This window comes from Sturnus vulgaris, chromosome 3 (genome assembly GCF_052056855.1).
Source record: "Sturnus vulgaris isolate bStuVul1 chromosome 3, bStuVul1.hap1, whole genome shotgun sequence".
Classification (NCBI taxonomy): domain Eukaryota; kingdom Metazoa; phylum Chordata; class Aves; order Passeriformes; family Sturnidae; genus Sturnus; species Sturnus vulgaris.
In genome coordinates, this window is record NC_142245.1 from 84,181,091 (window position 1) to 84,187,090 (window position 6,000).

Consider the following 6,000-nt stretch of genomic DNA (forward strand, 5'->3'; position numbering starts at 1 on the left):
TTTTGTTGAGTTTTCTTGGAGGACAGGAAGATTCATCCACAGGCATCAGTTCAAAAACTACATTCTTCTGTGTTCTTTATAGTGATATAGTATCTATCAATACTTCAGAAATACAAGTCACTGTCACTAGTATTTACTACAAGCTTAAGACAGTCAGTCATTCCAAGAAGTAACAAAGAAGAAACTTAAATAGATGGCAAGGTATGGTAAAATGTTGCCATTTTAAAATACCTGGATACTTTAAAAACTGTATACAAAAAGATGAACATTATATTTAGCTTTTTTTTTTTTTATAATTAGGACTTTTGAAAGTCCTTTTTAAAAGTTTCAGGCCCAAAGATGCTGTAACACTAGCACACAAGTTATGAAGCTACACAGTGTATATTCTAGAGTAGATGATGAATACCTCAGGTTTTATCCCTCTGATTTTCCTGGTTTAAATCACAGTATGGTTGTACACCTACATTTCCTACAGTATTACAAGCTATACTCCTAAACCACAAGATTTTGCTGTCAAATGCAGTAGTTTGCCTCAACACTAATTATTTTTAAACCAAATGCCTTAAGCTGTAACATGAGATGACCAGCAACTGAAAGATTATAGGACTTTATCAGAGAAACTGTTCATCTTTTGAGGACTGAAATTACTTTTTTCCCCATAAACTGAAGCCCAAATAAAGACAGCACCTGAAGAAATCATCAAACTCAAGCCCCTACACGAGAACAAATAGAACCGTTTTGAGGAATGTTTTTAATATATCCTTAACACAAATCCTATTTGACTTTCAAAAACCTTTGCAGAAATGAGATTGCACAACCTTAGTTTCTTTCAGTTTTCCCTAAGGCATAACAGATTTTAAGAACTTCATCAAGTCTTTGGTGAAAACTAGTTTTATCTTTTTTGATACAGCCACTGACAGAAGAACACAGACCACTTCTCACTAATTTTAATACTCTAGCATCTTCCTGTCTCCTCATCTCATCTTTTTCTGCAGGAAATGAGCTTGTCTCGGTTTGTGGAACACACTTTCCAAACACACATTCTCTGCAGATCTGTTTTCCAAAACCTTCCTAAACCCTGGTGACCATTTCTGGTAGATGAAGACATTTGAATTTATCTTTTTAACAGGCTGTGGCCAAAACTGAACACATTATTCTGTTAACTTAAGCCTCACTAGTACAAAAAGCTAAATGCTGAACTTCAACAGTACTGAATCCCGGTGCTTCTTGTGATCCCACATAACCCCGAGATCTGCTTCCAATGCACTGCTGCCAAGTCGACTTTACCCATCTGCATTATGGGATCTTCTTCCTGAAAACAGTACCTTGTACTCAAATACTGCCTTCAAACTTATCAGAAACCTCTTATCCTCCGAAGCACAACATAAAAAAACACAGTCTGAAAGCCCTACTCAGTCTCCTTCAGAATTTGTGCTAATTCTGTTGATCAAAGACATCAATGTCAACAAGTACAAAGGTACCAGAACTGCCCCCAGCACCACTTAAACCGATGTTTGATGGTGACTCATAATAATTTCCTGAGAATTATCACCTAGCGTTGTTATCTCTAGACCTCGTCCCTTTGTTTCAGCTGTTCTCAAAAACGTAGCTCAGTCGAACAGTTTTCCTAAGAGCAGCCTTACTGGGTCAGACAGTAGGTCTGTTGTCTGCACTATGTCAATGCTTGAAATTAATATAAAAATTTGATAAATAATTGACAGTACTTTCCCAGTCTGTTGTCCCAGCTCTGTGTTCAGCTTGGCAACTCCCTCAGCTACTTGAGGTACTCCGTACAAGTGAGCCTTACTGGGTTTTCTTCCATTAATTTGTCCAGCTGCTTTCCAAGTCCCTGTAAACTTTCAATATCCACATGCTTCAGAAAGGATTTCTAAAGCTTAACTAACCACACATTGGGTCAAAACCAAAAACACACCCCTTTTGTTCATTTTGAACCTGCCATCTTAATCGCATGCTTTCACATTTTGTACTGATAAAAAGCTAGTCCCTACTCAACTTTGCCACATTACTCATAAGACTGTCAAATTTTATTAAACCTGAAATCTTTCCTCAGACCAGTATTATCAAATAACCCACAAGAATACAAAGGTTAGATTGGGTCACAAAGCCTTCTCCACCGTGGCAGACCAGGCACAAGGAAGCATTATTTCACCTTCTTTATGAGAACATTATTGTTAATGGGTCAAAATACTGACCCATTATCAAAACAAAGGCACATGGCAACGCCGGAGGCTGAAGGACACAGTACTTAGTGCAGATTACAGAGGAATGCCCCCTCTGACTAGAAATAATGGGGGTGGGGAAATTAGTTCAACTTTGAATTTCTGCAAACTAATACTGACATGGTTTTAACTCAAAAAGCCATTCAGTCTCGCAGGAAAGTTTACTGCCTTTATGTTTGCATTTCTGGCTTTATAGTTTTACAGTCAAAGGCATAACTGTGCCTTCGCTAAATGAGACACATGAAAAACACATCCACTAAAAAAGCTGTCAAGCTAAACCTTAATTTCTCCGTTATTAAAAGCAACATCACAAAAGTTTGGAGCTTGTGCTCTGATAATCCTGATACGTACTCTGCCGCCTCAACAACACTGAGATCTTTCTTTTGCAATTATTTTAAAAAACATACATTTAAGAGTTAACTTGTGTGTTAGCAGTTTTATTATATTTAAACAAATACTGCAAGACATTTGCTTATACTTTTAAATTTTCAAAACTAAGATTTCAAAAATTAAAATATTTCTAGTTTTGTTTTGTTTTTTCACTAAAATTAAAGTTAAAAAGCGCAGATGACATTTAACTCACGAGTTCATCTCCACCCTGTTAATTTGTCACACTTGCAACAGAAGGAAGACTCAGTGCTGTGGCCAACCTTTGTACTCGGATGGCTGTGAACCCGGTCCATAGGCCGCCCGCAGCCCGGCGATGCCAACTGAACTGTAAGGAATTAGGTCGCCTCAAAGGTCTGTTCCCTCCAGGAATATCACAGGGCACAAGTCACGACATACTCCTTCTCTGCACCTTTGTAAAAACAGGGCTGACACACAGCAGTATTCGCTGAAACAACAGATAACAACCATCCTTCTACACAACCAGCCACCCATTAGTTCAGCTGCCTCCATCCTACAGGCCTCTGGGGGCATTTACTAGTTCAGAACCTCAGAGCAAAGTATTAGACAAGCACCAACAATATTTGCTGCACTGCAAGTCGTATTCTAAACCACTAAGGGGAGGAACCCTTTTAAATTTTCCTATTCGGTAATGAATGCAAGTTACAGGAATGGGGTATTGGGTTTTAGTTGTACATCACAGCGATACACGCTGGTCTCCAAACCGCAGCCTGCAAAAGTACTTCAAGCAGAAATACTCCAGAAGACGTTTTTCCACGGAACTGCCACTCACGCTGCGTCCGGCCAGAAAAGGCTGTAAAAATTTTATTTCTCTTACACGGATAATCCTACAGCACAGAAATGTTTCTGAAGCAAGGAGAGGAGCTCAGCTGCAACTCCGCAGGGATGGGATTTCACAGAGGACGATACTAAAAAAAACCAAACAAGCCCACAAAGGAAAGAATTCCCATGACAGTCAATTTGAGGAAGTAAAGCACAGTCCCGAGGGATTCTGACCGCACATCCCCGGGAAGCCCCGGCTGCGGCAGGGCTGTCCCGCGGAGCGCTGGCCGGAGCGCTCACCAGCCGAGGGCCCGGCCCTCGCCTCGCCCGCCCGATCGCACCTGCCCGGGCGGGAGGGGCAGCGCCGGAGCCGGGCCCGAGGGGGCGGCGGGGGCCGAGAGGCCGCGTCCTTACCTGCTGGTGGAGGTGGTGCTGCGCTCGGCGCCCCGCTCACTGCCAGCCCTGCCGCCGCTGCTGCGCTGCTCTGCGCCGCCCCCGCCGCCCGGCTCGGCCCGGCCCGGCCCTGCACGTCACCGCCACAGGGCCGGCCGGGGGCGGGGGCAGCGCCGGCGGGGCGGGGGCGGCTGGGGAGGCCGGCCCGGCCTTCGCTCCGCGCCCGGGGTGCCTGACTGGGAGCTCCGGGCCCGCAGCCTGGCAGAGGTGGTGCTGAGGGGCTGGCCCAGGGTTGTTTTGTGCGAGTCGGGTCTCTTTATTTCTTACCGACGCGGTTACATAAAGGGTCATTCTGGGAGCTGTCTTTACTGAGCATCGCCCCATAAAGAAAGGTGCCGAGCAGGCGGCGGCTCTTCTGCTGCACAAACCTTGGAAGTCGGAGGGTGTTTAAGCCCGGTTCCTCTCCCGGGCTACCCCTGGCCCTGTGCTGTCCCCGCCGTGTCCTCTGGGCCCTGCCTTGGTGGATGTGACACGGGTGGCAGCAGCGATGGTCGTGCCCGCTGCTGAAAGGCAGAACGGCATCGCCTGCCCAGCCCTGTGCCCGCCGTGCCTCCTGCAAGGCGGCCCGGGGCCAGCCCGGGCTCTGCGGGATTTTCCTGGCATGTCCTGCACCCGGCCATGCATGGCTGTGGCTGGCGCGCTGCTGTGACCCGGGCAGAGCGGCCCGGCTGGGCGGCATTGCATGGTGCTCAGAGCCAGGGTGTCACAGCGCCCGTGCTGCTCACAGCCACCCACCCCTCCCCTGCCGCAGCTTTGCGTCCCCTCCCTGTCCCTTGGCTTTACCACGATTCATTCCTGGCGTCGCCAGTTGGTTTGTCAGCTTTCCCATAGCACTGTACTTCTCCCCACACAATACTTCGTGAGCAGCACAGTGACCCCGACTGTACGTGCAAAGCCTCCTTGTTCTCCCCCGATGGTTCATTCATACGTATTTTGCTGACAAAGGGAAACAAACCAGTTCATACTTCAAAAATCTGTGTTTTCCTTGATTTTGCAGCCCTAGCTACCTTTCTTTAAGCAGGGTGTGTTTCACTGCATCCTTTTCGAGTGTTTGGACAACACCAGGGACATGGTGGGTACAGCCACTAGCTAATAAATAATTTACATAAATTTCTTCAAGCCATAACTGCCCATGTATGTATGATAGTCATCACAATGCCTTGGCCTCTTTTAGAGGACAAGAGAAATCCCAGAGGCTTCTCTAGAGGGAACCTAGAGAAACTCAGGGGGTCTGTCAAGGATCAGAGTGGATGTACACATGGAAGGAAAACAGCAGTATATTATAGGTGCATGAGTAATCCTGCATCCTGGGCAGAGCATGGGTGGAGTTCAATCCTGTGTCCTGATTAACATTCCTACAACTCCTGAAATGTGCTGTGAATTTGTTTTGGCTTTTAAAATATTCCACATGCCTGCAAAGTGGCAAGGTGAATTTGATGGTTGCATCTTCACTTGACATAATTTAAAATGTTTAACAATTTGGAGAAAACATTGTATAACTTATAGTGCATGGAAGCTTGTCTTTGGCATTACCTTTCAGGCCAGTACTTTGGCCAGCCTTACTTTTATTTGTAAAAGTGAGATAAGGATAATTGCTATCTGGGAAAAAAAAAAACGTGAATGGGCAAGTAAATGAAAATGTAAATTTGGTGACTGGCTAAAACCACCTCTGTTAGCAAAACAGGATATAATGTCAGGAAACGATCAACAAAATACTTTCAGTGTAAACAATCCAAGCAGTGCTGAGCACTATCTCACCCTCTGATGTGCCTCTCCCTCATTGGAAGAACCATGTCTCTACTTTCTCCCCTCTTTTCTCCATGAGAAATTTAAAAATAACCCAAGACACAGCAACATCTGTTCTGTGAATCTTCAGGGAAAATACAGGAAGACTCACAAGTGAAATCAGAGTGCAAGAACTACAACCTAAGCAAAGAGAGAGGGAAAGAGGAAAGAGAAAACAAGGGAAAACATCTTTTACTGTACCCATTGCCTGTATGTAAGGAGCATTTCCAGTTTCATTCCTAAGAAAACTGGATGAACCTCTGTAATTTCGGTCTAACTAAGATTTTCAGAACACCAGGAACAGTGCAGATGAGTTGGAGCTGCCAAGCAGTCTTTGTTTAATAGCTGTATA

The 6,000-nt window shown here is 45.1% G+C and overlaps 1 protein-coding gene across 4 annotated transcripts in view; it reads right to left on the minus strand.

The window, feature by feature from the left end:
- Positions 1–3,891, minus strand: part of MYO6 (myosin VI) — a 103,118-nt gene extending 99,227 nt beyond the window's left edge. For all 4 annotated transcript variants that reach the window (XM_014870203.2, XM_088162138.1, XM_014870201.2 and 1 more), the window contains exon 1: positions 3,825–3,891. The gene's annotated coding sequence lies outside the window, so the exon portion shown is untranslated. The remainder of the gene's footprint in view (positions 1–3,824) is intronic.
- Positions 3,892–6,000: the final 2,109 nt, after the last annotated feature.